Here is a 16,416-nt window from a genome sequence, read left to right as displayed (position 1 = left end):
AAGTGACCCCATATTGGAAACTAGACCCCTCAAGGAACTTATCTAGATGTGTTGTGAGAACTTTGAACCCCCAAGTGTTTCACTAAAGTTTATAACGCAGAGCCGTGAAAATAAAAAATCTTTTTTTCCCACAAAAATTATTTTTTAGCCCCCAGTTTTGTATTTTCCCCAGGGTAACAGGAGAAATTGGACCCCAAAAGTTGTTGTCCAATTTGTCCTGAGTACGCTGATACCCCATATGTTGGGGTAAACCCCTGTTTGGGCACACGGGAGAGCTCGGAAGGGAAGGAGCACTGTTTTACATTTTCAACAAAGAATTGGCTGGAATTGAGATCGGACGCCATGTCGCGTTTGGAGAGCCCCTGATGTGCCTAAACAGTGGAACCCCCCAATTATAATTGAAACCGTAATGCAAACACACCCCTAACCCTAATCTCAACGGTAACCCTAACCACACCTCTAACCCAGACACACCCCTAACCCTAATCCCAACCCTATTCCCAACCGTAAGTGTAATTCAAATCCTAACTTTAGCCCCAACCCTAACCCTAACTTTAGCCCCAGCCCTAACTGTAGCCTTAACCCTAGCCCTAACCCTAGCCCTAACCCTAGCCCTAACCCTAGCCCTAGACCTAACCCTAGCCCTAACCCTAGCCCTAGCCCTAACCCTTGCCCTAGCCCTAACCCTAGCCCTAACCCTAACCCTAGCCCTAACCCTAACCCTAGCCCTAGCCCTAACCTCAACCGTAACCCTAGCCCTAACCCTAATGGGAAAATGGAAATAAATACATTTTTTAAATTTTTTTATTTTTCCCTAACTAAGGGGGTGATGAAGGGGGGTTTGCTTTACTTTTATAGCGCGTTATTTAGCGGATTTTTATGATTGGCAGCCGTCACACACTGAAAGACGCTTTTTATTGCAAAAAATATTTTTTGCATTACCACATTTTGAGAGCTATAATTTTTCCATATTGAGTCCACAGAGTCATGTGAGGTCTTGTTTTTTGCGGGACGAGTTATCGTTTTTATTGGTAACATTTACGGGCACGTGACATTTTTTGATCGCTTTTTATTCTGATTTTTGTGAGTCAGAATGACCGAAAACCAGCTATTCATGAACTTCTTTTGGGGGAGGCGTTTTGGGTCAGTATGATTACAGCGATATCTCATTTATATTATTTTTTTATGTTTTGGCGCTTTTATACGATAAAAACTATTTTATAGAAAAAATTATTATTTTTGCATCGCTTTATTCTGAGGACTATAACTTTTTTATTTTTTTGCTAATGATGCTGTATGGCAGCTTTTTTTTGCGGGACAAGATGATTTTTTCAGCGGTACCATGGTTATTTATATCTGTCTCTTTGATCGTGTGTTATTCCACTCTTTGTTCGGCGGTAAGATAATAAAGCGTTGTTTTTTGCCTCATTTTTTTTTTCTTACGGTGTTTACTGAAGGGTTTAACTAGTGGGACAGTTTTATAGGTTGGGTCGTTACGGACGCGACGATACTAAATATGTGTACTTTTATTGTTTGGTTTTTTTATTTAGATAAAGAAATGTATTTATGGGAATAATATATATATTTTTTTTCATTATTTAGGATTTTTTTTTTTTTTTACACATGTGGAAAATTTTCTTTTTTAATTTTTTACTTTGTCCCAGGGGTGGACATCACAGATCACTGATCTGACAGTTTGCACAGCACTCTGTCAGATCAGTGATCTGACTTAGAACACTGCAGGCTTACCCAGCGCCTGCTATGAGCAGGCACTTGGTAAGCCACCTCCCTTCCTGCAGGACCCGGTTGCCACGGCCATCTTGGATCCGGGCCTGCTACAGGGAGGGAGGTAAGGAGACCTGCGGGGGTCTCAGGGAAGCACGCAGGGAGCCCCCTCCCTGCGCGATGCTTCCCGGCACCGCCGGCACACCGCGATCATGTTTGATCGCGGTGTGCCGGGGGTTAATGTTTCGGGGACGGTCCGTGTCCGCTACTGGCACATAGTGCCGGATGTCATCTGCGATAGGCAGCTGACACCCGGCCGCGATGGGCCGCGCTCCCCCCGTGAGCACGGCCGATCGCTATGACGTACTATCCCGTCGAGGGTCAGATAGGCCCAGGGCACCTCGATGGGATAGTACGTCTTAGGTCAGAGAGGGGTTAAATACACGCAGCTTATGCTGCACAGTCTAATTGCATGCAAACAGTTCCACTTCATTGTTCAAACCTTTAGATTTCAAAGTGTCCATCTCAAAAATGTATCTGGTTTCTTCACGGGACAGTCCCCATTTCACCAGTCCTTTTGGACCACTTTCATGCCAGTTGCTGTAAAATGCTTAGATAGAGGATGTTCATCATATTTATTTTGTAGATTGCATTGGTGCTCATTTTTCCTTTTATATAGGGGGCGCTTCCTGCGTGCATGTTATAAAATCTGTTATGTGGATCTGTGTACCATTTTGTGATAGCACAAATTTTTGTTTTGTCATGTGTAGTGATTTGCACATTTTACATTTTTTTACATGGAAAGAAACCTTGTAGCACTTGTTTAAATGGTACTCTAGAATTACTTGGTGGGTTGGGGTTCCGTACTGTAGGGGCAATAATCATACCAAGATTGCACGCTCTCCTGAAAACAAAACTTGGGCGCTCAGATAGTTTGTCCCCAATTACGTTGTCTTCCTTTAAGAGGTCCCAGTGCTTATTGACAATTTTTTTTTTGAACAATTGGGTATTTGAATTATACTGAGTGATAACTTGTATCGAGATTTGGTCTTGCTGGTTAGGGAGGTATTCCTCATCCTTTTTATTATCACCTAAAAGTTTTCCCCTAGGGATCCCCCTTACGCTGTCTTTTGTCTCAATCAAAAATTTTTTGTCATAACCTTTAATTACAATTTTTTTTATCAGAACATCTGCCTCCCTATGGTAATCTGGAGTGCTAGTGCAGTTATGGTTTGACCTGGGAAATTGACTACGAGGGACATTGAGTAGCCACCTTGGTAGGTGGCAACTGCTCATGGAGATAAAACTATTCAAATCTGTTGGTTTAATGTATGTACGGGTTTGGATCTTGCCCTCGTTAATGGAAATATTCAAATCTAAAAAAAAATGTACATTATCTTTGCTAGTAGTGGCTGAAAATTGTAAATAAAACTCATTTTTATTTATATCCCTTAAAAACTGTTTTAAAGAATCTTCATCCCCCTCCCAAATAAAAAAGATATCATCAATAAAGCGCTGCCATAGGGCCAGACCCGAGCTCAGCATATCTCCCTGGTAGATATGGAGATCCTCCCACCTACCCACGTAGAGATTTGGGAAGCAGGGTGCGAATCTGGTCTCCATGGCTGTGCCCCACCACTGGGTACTGTTTTTCCCGTATTTAAAAAAAACAAACTATGTGTAAGAATAAAGGAGGCACATTCCTTTATGCAGGCAGTGCGAGCGTCGGTCATCGGCCGGGACGGTGCTCGCAGAAGCTGCTGGGAAGCCGATGAGCAAATACATCCATAAAGCTAAGTAACCTTGCTCTACTACTATCATTTGGCACCTACAGACAGTTTTTAATCTATGCAGCTACTTCAATCACAGGTATTGAACAATTACCTTGTCCCCTATAGAACCCTTTATGCGAGTGAATCTGCAGTCTAAAAGATCACCAGGGGTCTTTAGGGGACATATTCAGAGAATATTTTTTAAAGAACTTTGTTTTTATTTTCGCAAGACACTATTTATTTAATAGCACTTTTTGGTATTATGAAAAAAGGGGGCACTATAGCAATCCAGACATAATCCAGACATAACCTAGCATTCTGGTGTAATACATTTGGAGTAAATATCCCTTTTTCTCCTTATCATAGTTTGACCCTACATAACCTCTGACTTGACCTACCTCAGCCCAAAGCAACTTGATCACTATCCTCACCTAACAGGTAAAAAACATTGTTAGTGTTTATCCAATGCATTCTACTCCATAGCGCGGGTATGCATCTTTATTTCATTGTAGTCTTCTATCCCCTTATGTGGTTTAGGGCTTTACCTGCAGCTGTTTTGATACTCTTACATTAGCGCCGCTACCTATCAAACCCTTTGTTTTAAAACTAGAGAAAGCAGACAAAAAAGTGTTAAATTCATATCAGTGGTGCAAACTGTATGATAAAGTAGGCATATCTTGCTAGATATAAAAGTTATATCTAAATTCAAAATTGTACAGAACTACTATGTATTAGGAGCAAAAATATTTTTGCAGATGTTCAACTTTTCCAATTTTATTACCATTTTGCTTTTAGTAACATAGTAACATAGTAACATAGTTAGTAAGGCCGAAAAAAGACATTTGTCCATCCAGTTCAGCCTATATTCCATTATAATAAATACCCAGATCTACGTCCTTCTACAGAACCTAATAATTGTATGATACAATATTGTTCTGCTCCAGGAAGACATCCAGGCCTCTCTTGAACCCCTCGACTGAGTTCGCCATCACCACCTCCTCAGGCAAGCAATTCCAGATTCTCACTGCCCTAACAGTAAAGAATCCTCTTCTATGTTGGTGGAAAAACCTTCTCTCCTCCAGACGCAAAGAATGCCCCCTTGTGCCCGTCACCTTCCTTGGTATAAACAGATCCTCAGCGAGATATTTGTATTGTCCCCTTATATACTTATACATGGTTATTAGATCGCCCCTCAGTCGTCTTTTTTCTAGACTAAATAATCCTAATTTCGCTAATCTATCTGGGTATTGTAGTTCTCCCATCCCCTTTATTAATTTTGTTGCCCTCCTTTGTACTCTCTCTAGTTCCATTATATCCTTCCTGAGCACCGGTGCCCAAAACTGGACACAGTACTCCATGTGCGGTCTAACTAGGGATTTGTACAGAGGCAGTATAATGCTCTCATCATGTGTATCCAGACCTCTTTTAATGCACCCCATGATCCTGTTTGCCTTGGCAGCTGCTGCCTGGCACTGGCTGCTCCAGGTAAGTTTATCATTAACTAGGATCCCCAAGTCCTTCTCCCTGTCAGATTTACCCAGTGGTTTCCCGTTCAGTGTGTAATGGTGATATTGATTCCCTCTTCCCATGTGTATAACCTTACATTTATCATTGTTAAACCTCATCTGCCACCTTTCAGCCCAAGTTTCCAACTTATCCAGATCCATCTGTAGCAGAATACTATCTTCTCTTGTATTAACTGCTTTACATAGTTTTGTATCATCTGCAAATATCGATATTTTACTGTGTAAACCTTCTACCAGATCATTAATGAATATGTTGAAGAGAACAGGTCCCAATACTGACCCCTGCGGTACCCCACTGGTCACAGCGACCCAGTTAGAGACTATACCATTTATAACCACCCTCTGCTTTCTATCACTAAGCCAGTTACTAACCCATTTACACACATTTTCCCCCAGACCAAGCATTCTCATTTTGTGTACCAACCTCTTGTGCGGCACGGTATCAAACGCTTTGGAAAAATCGAGATATACCACGTCCAATACACTTGAGACATTAGAAAGCTATACAGTATAAGATACTATACTTTCTAGTCTACATGATTGATGTATTTTCACATTACAACTTGAATCCATTTTTATTGAACAGAAGTAATAATAAAAATAATATCAGTCTAAAGTGTCTACAAGTAATCCTACCTCTGGGATCAAACACCCTTAGCACAGGCTCAAAAAACATTACCTTATAAAGCTCAACTAGGTAATTGCTTGAAGCTTAGAATTTCATGCAGTATGGTAAAAAGGTAGGTACAGTAGGCATAATTTAGGTGTGAGTTCTGTAGTTTTGTGTTTTCTTTCTCTTTTTGGCATATATAAACACAACTACATGTAACAGGTACCCTCACATCTCCAAACTATATATTTCTCATATATACAAGCAGTAAAACAGACTTCAGGGATTCATGCACATCTGGTACAATGATATCTTTCAGTCTTACAAAGTCGTTAAGTGCTGTCTTGTACTTTCTAAACATATGTTCCCAAAAGATATGTCAATAGGATGGTGTTGACATATTTTGCACAAAATGAAAATGCTAATTCCAAAAAGTTACAGGGTTACTACACCAGGGACCTCAAGAGAGGGGGAGGAACTTTGCAGAAACATCTAAACAAGTCCATGAAAGATGAAATCCCTTGACATCAATTATGAAGTTTAACAATCGCGCAGTAGAAGAAGGATTTTGACTTTTGCCATTGTTTCATATATTGATTAAGCTGCTTTGTAGTTTGTCAATATGTCTCTAGTCATTAATAATAATCGCACTTTGACGTGCTCAAATGCACACTTACTTATAACTAGGAGAAATCAGCTGGGGGCATCATGGAAATTCTTCTTAGAGGTATCCAATATTGTGTTCTTTTTGCTAAAATAAATAAATAAATACCACTTAAAGTTTTTTCTGCAATATATTCATTAGATGAAAATATATTTTCCTTATTGAACAAATTATGCACACGTTTGGTCAAAATATGAGTTAGACAAATTGTTCATAAAAGATGTTCACTGTTATATTCTATACTCCATCTCACTATTTACTTCTCATAAGTACCGTATTTTCTGGCGTATAAGACAAATTTGGGATATGCCCGCCGTATAAGATGGGGGTCATCTTATACGCCCGGTCACCTTCGATGACGTCGCGGTCACGTGAGCGGTCAGGTGACCGGTCACCTGACCGCTCATGTGACCGCGACGTCATTGAAGGTCCTTCACTCACCGCATTCTAAGGAGCAGAGGGAGACGCTTGCAGCGCTGTGATCCAGGGCCCGTCCGAGGGTGAGTATATCCATGTTTTTTATTTTTATTCTTTATTTTTTACATGAATATGGATCTCAGGGCCTGAAGGAGAGTCTCCTCTCCTCCTGACCCTGGGAACCACACGCCGAAATGCAGGATCGCTCCCTGCACACGCCATACCCGGCGTATAAGACGACCCCCGACTTTTGGGACAATTTTTAGGGGTCAAAAAGTCATCTTATATGCCGGGAAGTACGGTAATTAGCCCAGTTGAGAAAGGAGATGTAAATCTTTAGCCCATGAAATATTGGAGACACTGTCCAGAACAAGAATAAATCTGACTCACAAAGTGCAATTTACATATTTCAGTCGTTTGTTAAATAGCTTATGCTAAGTCAGACTTATAATTTTCTTTACATTGTACTAACTAGAAAATAAGTGAATGAAATTGATGGAAGCATAATTTGTGTCAAAGTTTTAGAAATTCACTGAACTTGGAAAATTTTAACAATTTGCAATCTCATTTACTCAAATCACCAAAAATGGCTGCCACCATTTTATGCATTTCAGAAGATTTCATCAGCCAGACACCACTCACATGACTTCAATCATGACTAGGCGGGCTTTGCCATAATGCCTTTCAGCTATCACATCACATGGTATACTGCAGCCAATCAGAAGGGGCTATCAGAGCATTATAAAAGCACAGGCAGGGAATGCAGCAGAATTTGGGGGTAAATATGGATAGTGTAATGATTACAGATGAGTGAGCACTAAAATGCTTGAGTGCTCGTTGCTCGAACCAAGCAATTCCTAATACTCGCATGCTTGTTTCGAGTAATGAGTATAATGGGTGTCAATGAGAAATCAAAGCATTTTTCCAACAAACTCTACAAAGAAAACTGGGGAGCAGTGAAAATGTTCAAATGGATGGGAAAAGTGCTAAATAGAAGGAGAACAGCATGGGCAAAACCTCAGGAATAGTGTTGAGCGATACAGTCCGATACTTGAAAGTATCGGTATCGGACAGTATCGGCCGATACCCGAAAAGTATCCGATATCGCCGATACCGATACCCGATACCAATACAGGTCAATGGGACACCAAGTATCGGAAGGTATCCTGATGGTTCCCAGGGTCTGAAGGAGAGGAAACTCTCCTTCAGGCCCTGGGATCCATATTAATGTGTAAAATAAAGAATTAAAATAAAAAATATTGATATAATTACCTCTCCGGAGGCCCCTGGACATCACCGCTGGTAACCGGCAGGCTTCTTTGTTTAAAATGAGCGCGTTTAGGACCTGAGAATGACGTCACGGCTTCTGATTGGTCGCATGCCGCTCATGTGACCGCCACACGACCAATCAGAAGCCGCGACGTCATTCTCAGGTCCTAAATTCCTAGAATGAGGAGTTTAGGGCCTGAGAATGACGTCGCGGCTTCTGATTGGTCGCGTGGCGGTCACATGAGCAGCAGGCGACCAATCAGAAGCCGTGACGTCATGGAAGTCCCTAAATGCGCTCATTTTAAACCAAGAAGGCTGCCGGTCACCAGCGGTGATGTCTAGGGGCCTCCGGAGAGGTGAGTATATCAATATTTTTTATTTTAATTCTTTATTTTACACATTAATATGGATCCGATACCTATTCCCGATATCGCAAAAATATCGGAACTCGGTATCGGAATTCCGATACCGCAAGTATCGGCCAATACCCGATACTTGCGGTATCGGAATGCTTAACACTACTCAGGAAGCATCTCTGACTCCCAGATTGCTGCTGAGAACAGTCGTGTCACACCTTTACTCCACTTTAAGGAGTGTTAAGGTACCGTTACACTAAATGACTTACCAACGATCACGACCAGCGATACGACCTGGCCGTGATCATTGGTAAGTCGTTGTGTGGTCGCTGGGGAGTCGTCACACAGACAGCTCTCTCCAGCAACCAACGATCCGGGGAAAGACTTCGGCATCATTGAAACTGTCTTCAACGATGCCGAAGTCCCCGGGTAACCAGGGTAAACATCGGGATACTAAGTGCAGGGCCGCGCTTAGTAACCCGATATTTACCCTGGTTACCATTGTAAAAGTTAAAAAAAAACACTACTTACCTACATTCCGATGTCTGTCACGTCCCCCGCCATCAGCTTTCTGCACTGACCGTGTCAGCACCGGCCGTAAAGCAAAGCACAGTGGTGACGTCACCGCTGTGCTCTGCTTTACGGCCGGCAGCGCTGACAGTCAGTGCAGGGAAGCTGACGGTGGGGGACGTGACAGACATTGGAATGTGAGTATGTACTGTTTTTTTTTTTTTACTTTTACAATGGTAACCAGGCTAAATATCGGGTTACTGAGTGCGGCCCTGCACTTAGTAACCCAATATTTACCCTGGTTACAAGTGAACACATCGCTGGATCGGCATCACAAACGCCGATCCAGCGATGACAACGGGTGATCAGCAACCAAAAAAAGGTCCTGATCATTCCCCACGACCAACGATCTCCCAGCAGGGGCCTGATTGTTGGTCGCTCTCACACATAAGGAGATCGTTATCGAGATCGTTGCTACGTCACAAAAAAGCGTGACGTTGCAACGATATCATTAACGATATCGTTATGTGTGAAGGTACCTTTAATAAAACATTCCAAATCGGTGAGAAATTGCATTTTACAGACAAAAAAAAGTTAACAAACACTTTTTCCTGTATATCGACATGTATAAAAGGCAAAACTTAAAAAAGATTTGAAAAAACATATGATTTAAGTAAACCAAAATTGATTGTTTATTAAAAATTGGAAATTTCAGTGTAACTCATGAAGGAAGCAAGAACAGCCAAAAATAAGGGACTCAGATACAATATGTATTAGACATAAAGGAGGGCTTCATACAAATTTTGTGCAAATTGTCATGTATTGGTACTCCTAGACTCATAAAGGATATGCACTTTTGAGGGTTATATACCAATGAAATGTACTTCAGACCATGGAATAGTCTATGGGTGAGCAACATAATACCAATAAGTTTAGGTGTACATGTTGAGTAAAATCTTTGCACCATTTCGGCATCTCTCGTCAGGAAAAAAGCAGCAGCAAAATGGGTGTTTTTGGTGCATTTTTGATTGATTTGAGTGAAGTCAATGATAAAAAACAGTGCAAAAACGCACAAAGAATTGGCTTGCTGCAGATTATTTTCTGCACCAAATCTGCAAGTCAAAAATACTCAATGTGTGCATGATACTTCAGGTTTCTCGTTCACTTTGATGGCATAAGGTTTTGCTTCAAGTTTTAGCACAAATCCGGACAGGAAAAACATGACAAAAATGCACCAAGTCTGCAACATGTTCATGCATCCTAAATTTTTACACAAGTTTTTGAAGGTTATATAGCAACTAGTGATGAGCGAACGTGCTCACCACTACTTGGTACTCGCCCCAGTATCACTATGCTCGGTATACTCAGCGAGCACCGAGTATTTCCGGGATTATTCAGCGGGAGCTCGTGTCTCTGCCCTGCAATTCTGGCACCCTTTAGAGCGCCAATGAAAGTGCAGGGATTGTCAGCCATGCACTGTAATGCCGCAGCCATCTTTGTTGAGGTATTACAGTGATTGGCTGGCCGCACAGCGTCATCAGGTCTATAAGAGACCTGGCGCCGCCCTGCTCACCGCATTCTGCTCTGGAATTAGCGAGTGTAGGGAGAGGTGCTGCTGAGTCAGAATTGTGCTTTTAATAATTACTGTAGGTCTGCAACTGTTAAGTTCACAACTCCTGAGAAATCAACAGTCCTTTTCAGGGCTAATTCTGGGGTCCAGAGATTGGAGCGCTAGGTAGGCAGGGCACAGCATATCCTCATCAGTGCAAGGCCTGCAAGCACTGTATGTGAGTACATAGCTCTCACTGCATACCTCTAAAAGATCCATTACTGTCTGCTGCTGATGATTATTTAATACTAGATGGTGGCCCGATTCTAACGCATCGGGTATTCTAGAATATGTATGTCCACGTAGTATATTGCCCAGCCACGTAGTATATTGCCCAGCCACATAGTATATTGCCCAGCCACGTAGTAGATTGCCCAGTTACATTGTATATTGCCCAGTGGCGTAGTATATTGCCCAGTTACATTGTATATTGCCCAGTGACATAGTATACAGCAGAGCCACATAGTATATTGCCCAGTCACGTAGTATACAGCACAGAGCCACGTAGTATATTGCACAGCCCATGTAGTATATTGCCCAGCTATGTAGTATATTGCCCAGCCACTTATGACACAGGTTAAACAATACAAAAATTAAACATATACTCACCTTCCGCAGGCGCGTTGTAGCACTGTCACCTGTGTGGGGTGCAGGCGGTATCTTCCGGTCCCAGGGTGTGCTGACATCGCGGTCACGTGACCGTGTCGCGGTCACATGACTGTGATGTCACGGCAGGTCCTTGTCGTGCAGGACCTGTCATGACGTCGCGGTCACATGACCGTGTAGCGGTCACATGACCGTGATGTCACGACAGGTCCTTTCCGCGCAGGTGCACAGGACTTGTGATGACGTCGCGGTCACTTGACCGTTACAAACAGAAGGACAGACGGAAGTACCCCTTAGACAATTATATTGTAGATATATCTAGCTGCAGTTTTCTGTGGCTTTTACTTTTCTTCACCTGATACCTGCTCCTTTTATTCTACTGCAATCCATAGCCCCCTTATTTTAACATTTATTTGCTTGTTCACGCTGCCTACTACAGCCAGGTTAATGAAATCTCAGAGTGTGCAAATCTACCTTTTGTTTTTGTCCCAGACACCAGATGTGAGTACGCCAAAAAATCTTTTTTTTGTGTCGTAGCCAACGTGTTGACACAATTTATTTGTGCCCCCCCAAAAAATCAAGGCCACATTTAGATCAGTCTTATCTGAGATGGCTGGTGTATCGGTGGTGGAAAAATCGTAGTTTTGTAGGCATACGTAACATAGTTCTGTGTGCTAGCCTTGTTCTTGTTCTTTTTTTTTCTTTTCAAAAATTCACCCCTCCAAAAAAAATATTTTCTACCGTCTGTTAGGTCAGGCTGAGGTCTGGTGTAACTGTGTTTGAAAAATCGTAGCTTCGCAGGCATAAGTTCCATAGTTCTGTCTGCTAGCCTAGTTCCACTTTTTTTTTTTTAAATCCCCAAAAAATTTCTACAGTCTGTTATGTCAGGCTGAGGCCTGTTGTATCTGTGGTGGAAAAATCGTAGCTTTGAAGGCATACCGATCAGATATAATTTTGCTCCAAATAAATACATTTGTGTTGAGCTTTTGAAATAGTTCAGTAGTAGTCTATTTAAAATAGGCAAGGGGCAAGGGATGGGTAGGTGGACGTGATGCTGATGGTGCATGCAGAAGATGAGGCCGTGGCCAAGCTGACAGTGGGCCACAACAAAGACCCACATCTTCTCGCTCGACCTCCCTGTCCCAGTTTCTAGGGGATCACAGCATACCACTATTGAAGCCAGAGCAGTGTGAAACGGTTGTTGGTTGGATAGCGGATAATGCTTCCAGTCACTTAACCACAACCACCACGTGTTCCACATGGTCAAGTCTGAGTAGTCATGTGTGTACCGGATATTCCTCACCCTGATCCTCCTTCCTCCCACCTTGCTGAGTGCCCTGAGACAGCTGATCCCACACATGGACACTCCGAAGAGCTGTTCAGTTTTCCCTTTCAAGATTCCGTACTCTCGGCCACTCAACTTGAAGTGGGGCCAGATGAGATCTCATGTAGTGATGCCCAAAGCTTTGACCAGACACGGTCACACGAAGGCGATGGTAGAAAAGTGTCACAAGAGGTGGACGATGATGAGACACAATTGCCAGAAAGTCAGGAGGAGGAGCAGGGTGCGGATGTGGAAGATGATGTGGTGGATGAGATAGTGACAAACCCAACCTGGCTGGAGGACATGCAGAGCGAGGACAGCAGCACACATGGGGAAGGAGGCATATCACCCCAACAGGCAGGAAGAAGCAGTGTGGTGGCCAGACAGAAGGCGTGCATCTGTTCACCATAACACCAACATGATTGAAGTTGCCATTCCAACTGTTAGATATTCCAGAGTCTGGTCTATTAAGACTCTGCCAATGACCCCAAACAGGCCATGCCATACCCGCTTCAGCAAGGGTAGTAAAACTATCTGCCTGACCATCACCAGCATGATCAGGCATATGGTAGCAAAGCACCCAACTTTGTGAGCCAAACCCTAGGCTTCAGGAACACTGTCTGCAGGTGACACCAACACCACTACTTCTTCCACTGTTTTGCATAGAAGCCAATCCCCAGTCTACTGTGCATGTGAAGAAGCCTCTAGCCCTGCTCTTGTTGTTGCCCACAGTCAAGCAGCACCATTATCAAGCTTTCCAGGAAAGTTCCCACGTTCGAGGTCATTTGAGGACATCCAGCAGAGGGCGCATCACCGGGACTGAAGGTAACTATAGGTCATTGACCTACATTACCTTCATTCCCCGGGGTTTTACAGGCACGAGCACAGCTGCATTATAGCAGAGCTCCTGCCTGGAAAATATTTTAACCCCTTCAGATGGATTTACATCGTGGGACGTGACAGATCATCGGAAGGTATGTATATTGTTGGTTTATTATTTTTCCTTTGTTACAGAGCGAGGGTCTTCAGATGGATTGAGAGTACAATAAAATATTACAACAACCTGTGTGTTTATTTCATTAAAATACTTTTTAATAATGTGTGTGTGTTTTTTTAACCCTTTCATACAATTGGATTAATAATGGATAGGTGTCAGAATTGACGCCTCTCCATTATTAATCTGGCTTAATGTCACCTTACAATAGCAAGGTGACATTAACCCTTCATTACCCCATATCCCACCGCTACACGGGAGTGGGAAGAGAGTGGCCAAGTGCCAGAATAGGCGTATCTTCCAGATGTGCCTTTTCTGGGGTGGTTGGGGGCAGATGTTTTTAGCCATGGGGGGGGACAATAACCATGGACCCTCTCCAGGCTATTAATATCTGCCCTCAGTCACTGGCTTAACTACTCTTGTGGAGAAAATTGTGCGGGAGCCCACGCCAATTTTTTCCGCGATTTAACCCTTAAATTTAATAGCTAGAGCGCAGAAATTTTGCGGATACACACTACTAACATTAGTAGTGTGTAATATGCAAAAAAAAAATGGGGATATGACATGGTTTACTGTATGTAAACCATGATTCATATCATGAAGGGTTTAGGCAGGAGAAATGAAAAGCCGGCAATTGAATTACCAGCTTTTCAACATTATCGCGCTGAAGTAAATATAAATATATATATATATATATATATATATATGTGTCTCCATGACATATATATATATATATATATGTATATATATATATACATATATATATATATAAAAAAAAACGAAACCCGACTTTGGACAGATCGCCGACCGCCTACCCTATCCCAGAGTGGGTTCGGGTCGGGTTTCACGAAACCCGACTTTGCTAAAAGTCGGCGACTTTTGAAAAGTGCCGATCTGTTTCGCTCAACCCTAGTGGACAGCGCTAAAAGAGCAGTCAGATATTTGGATGACACCACTGAACCAACAACCAGGCATGGTCGTGTGTGACAATGGTCGGAACCTGGTGGCGGCTCTAAGGCAAGGTAAGCTCATATATGTATCTTGCCTGGCCCATGTGCTTAACCTCGTGGTTCAATGTTTTCTGAAAAGTTACCTGGAGCTGCTAGTGAAAGTACACCGTCTGTCTGCCCATTTTAGAAAGTCAGCTACAACTCCAGCCACCCCTTGCCATCCTTCAGCAGCGTTTGCAGCTTCTGGCTCACAAACTGGTGTGTGATGTCCCCACACGTTGGAACTCTACGCTGCATGTGTTGTAGAGGATTTGTGAGCAGAAGAGGGCAGTTGTTGACTACCATCATCAACACGGCCATTGATATTCAGTTCAGACTCCACACATAAGACCTCAGGAGTGGAAATGGATGTCTGACATATGTTCCATCCTACTAAACTTTGAGGACTGCACCAAGATGGTGAGCGGCGATGACGCCATAATTAGCATCACCATCCCACTTCTCAGCATTCTGAAAACCTCTCTGTTCACAATTAAAAAGAATGCATTACAGGCAGAGCACGAGCACATGGACCAAGGAACCATACAGGGGGATTACACTCAGCCCAGCCTCATGTCTTCCCATTGTGGATTGGTGGGCAATGAGGAGGAGGAATAACAGGAGCTACTTTCATGCGCTATAAACGGTACTACAAGCACAGCTGTCATACCGTCTGTTCAGTGGGGATGGCCTGAGGACAGGGAGGAGGAGGAGGAGGATGAGGAGGAGGACAGCATGGTCAGTCATCCTGTTGGCCTGTTAGCAGTCTGGCACCCATGGCTGACTTTATGTTGCGCTGCGTTTCACATGACCCTCGCATTATAAAATTTTTTGATAACACTCATTACTGGTTGGTGACAATTCTAGACCCACGCTGCAAGGAGAACTTTTAATCTCTTCTGCCAGAGGCAGAGAGGTGTATTAAAATGTTGCAGTACCAGAGGGCCCTTGTAGCGGAGTTACTTAGAAAATTCCTATGTGAGAATGGTGGCAACAGACGTCAGAGTTTGTTGTACAACCAAGGAGTCCGAGAGAGAGACAGAAGTGCAATCCAGCTCAGGCAGGGGAACAATGGCAAAGTTCTGGGACAGTTTTCTCAGACCCTCCCTTCGTGCTGGCACAGAGACAAGGGGTGCTGTCACAAGAAGTGCAATGTTTGAGAAGATGCTGAGGGAGTACATTGCAGATCGTACAACATGTCATCCGTGATTCCCCTGTGCCTTTTAATTATTCGGTATCCAAGCTGGACATGTGGCATGAACTGGCTCTGGCCTGCCCTGCTGCTAATCTTCTGTCAGAGCGGGTTTTTAGTGCCGCTGCTGGAATTATAACAGATAAGCACATCCGCCTGTAAACTGAAAATGCTCTCAGGCTGACTCTTATAAAAATGAACAAGGACTGGATTAGGCAATATTTCTGTACACCTTTAAGTGAAAACAGCGAATCATAACCTGTAATACATTGTCTCTTTTGTGGAGGTGTATTATCATGCACCTCTCCCCAACCACACAAGGCTATCCGCTTCCTGTTTTCGTCTGTTTGGTGTTATCCTCCTCCTTATTCTCATCCTCATCATCCATAACCAGTACAACACTAGGGTAAACGTATTCCGTGATGCAAAAGTCACTCAATTTTTGTGCAAGGGTGTTGTTCAGATGCCCGTTGCTATTATTTGGCAAGGGTGTCTATGATGCCCATAGTATATTTTAAAAAAATGTATCCCCCTTGTTTGTCAGCCCATGCACTGCGTGTTTGGGCATTACAAGTCTAGGAGACATACTCCTTTACATGGGGCCTAGTTTTTAATGAGGCCTTCAGCAATGTCTCCTCATTCTCTACCACTAGATCACCATTCACCACACTTAGCGTGTTCTGTGCTGCTATAGGCATTCCAATATTTGGCAAGGGTGTCTATGATGCCCATTGCATATTTTTTAAAAATGTATCCCCGTTGGGGAATTGTTTGTAAGCACATGCACTTAGTGTATGGGCATTACAAGTCTAGGAGACCAGCTTCTTTAAATTGGGCCTAGTTTTTAATGAGG

Source organism: Ranitomeya imitator, chromosome 4, assembly GCF_032444005.1.
Source record: "Ranitomeya imitator isolate aRanImi1 chromosome 4, aRanImi1.pri, whole genome shotgun sequence".
Classification (NCBI taxonomy): domain Eukaryota; kingdom Metazoa; phylum Chordata; class Amphibia; order Anura; family Dendrobatidae; genus Ranitomeya; species Ranitomeya imitator.
Note: the sequence above shows the minus strand (reverse complement) of the source record.